We start from the raw sequence: 1,921 nt of genomic DNA, 5'->3' as shown, positions 1-1,921 counted from the left end.
AAAAACTGTGATGCATGCTTACTAAAAATGATTAATAATACGGTTGAATGACTTACATTATCTTCTCTACAAAAATAAACTATTCCCCAAATATATAATACAAAACTATAGTAGGCTACAGCCGTTTGCGCTGATAGCCTTGTGGGCAGCAGGCATACATGGGCGTCCCGAGTTCGAATCCACTCGAGGAAATTTCCCGATCCCGCCCCTATCTCTCTCCCACTTCGCTTCCTGTCAGTTCTAATCAGTCCTATCTTAAGGCGAAAATACCAAAAATAAATATTAAAAAAAAAAAACTGTACTATATATAGTTGTATGTTGCATTTTTTATATTTTAATAATCTTTTTAAATAAATTTGTATTTTGTTAAAACAATTAATTGAATTAAAAGTATTAAAGGTTTAATTGTAATATGTTTTTATTTATTTTTTAAATTAATGAAAAAATAAATATATATTTTTTATTAAACAGTACTACAGTAGTACTGTATATACTGTATATGCAGCAGTAGGCCTACTCAATTTTGAAAAAATATATTTTTGTAATCTAAGCAAAATAGAAATCTCAAATGTATTGTAGTAGCCTACATATGTGACCCTGTACCACAAAACCAGTCATAAGGGTCAAATTCAAAATTTATTTGTCACCTGAAAGCCGAATAAATAAGCTTTCCATTGATGTATGGTTTGTTAGGATAGGACCATATTTGAGATACAACTATTTGAAAAGCTGGAATCTGAGGGTGCAAAAAAATCAAAAGAAAATCGCCTTTAAAGTTGTCCAAATGAAGTTCTTAGCAATGCATATTACTAATCAAAAATTAAGTTTTGATATATTTACGGTAGGAAATTTACAAAATATCGTCATGGAACATGATCTTTACTTAATGTCCTAATGATTTTTGGCATAAAGGAAAAATCAATAATTTTGACCCATACAGTATATTGTTGGCTATTGCTACAAATATCCCCATGCTATATGACTGGTTTTGTGGTCCAGGGTCACATATTATAACAATTTGTACCGCAATATAACTTTTGCAGCTTACTTTACCAAAACAAAGAGTTAGTACACCGATGCTTCACAGGCTTATAAAATCCTTCATGGCACAAAATAGGGTCATGTGGTGACGCTGACAGGCTATATCCTTCTTCTGTTTTCCTTCAAGCTTTTAGTGAAAGCTGTAAATGTTTTCAGCAATGTATCACTGCACTGCACATTTTGATTCACTGGAACTATCGTGTCTGCTGCCAAAACCTGACTGGAACTGCAGACTACTGTAGTAGAATGTCATCCCGTCGTTGTCACATGAAAGAATGAGTAAGTCTGATTCACCGCTGAGATTCTTATAGTTTCAGGAGATGGAGGGAAAAACCCCACACGTATTAATTGGATTTTGATGAAGGTTTCTCTCAGGCTGAAGAATGATGTTTTATTGGCTCAATAAATGCCTGCAATGCAATGACCAAGAGTGCTTTCAACTGAATAGTTATATACAGAGTACTGCGGCAATTTAATCATGCTTCTTCTCTTTAGTGGGATTAAATCATGCATAAAACAAGCGAGTGCGACTGCTGTGAAAATGGGCTAAGAAGGCAAAGTTCATCGCATTTTAAACAGCGCTCTTAAAATAAAGGTTCCAAAAAGGGAGTTTTCACAGCAATGACATTAAAGAACCATTTTGGGTCGCCCAAAAAAACTGTCAGGGAACAGTTCTTAAAAGAACCATGAAGAACATTGTAATAATCTAAAGAACCGTTTTCTGCTATAAAGAAACTTGAACAATGGAAAGACTGCATGGATGTTAAAGGTTCTTCATGGAACCACAGATGCCAACACAGTTTAGACAAGTTTAGAGAACTGACCAGTGGCGGTTCTACATTGAATTACACCCTGGGCGAGACCCCCCTCGAGCCCCCCC

The sequence above is a fragment of the Sinocyclocheilus rhinocerous genome, unplaced genomic scaffold (genome assembly GCF_001515625.1).
Source record: "Sinocyclocheilus rhinocerous isolate Xijiao unplaced genomic scaffold, SAMN03320098_v1.1 scaffold1441, whole genome shotgun sequence".
Lineage (NCBI taxonomy): Eukaryota > Metazoa > Chordata > Actinopteri > Cypriniformes > Cyprinidae > Sinocyclocheilus > Sinocyclocheilus rhinocerous.
Note: the sequence above shows the minus strand (reverse complement) of the source record.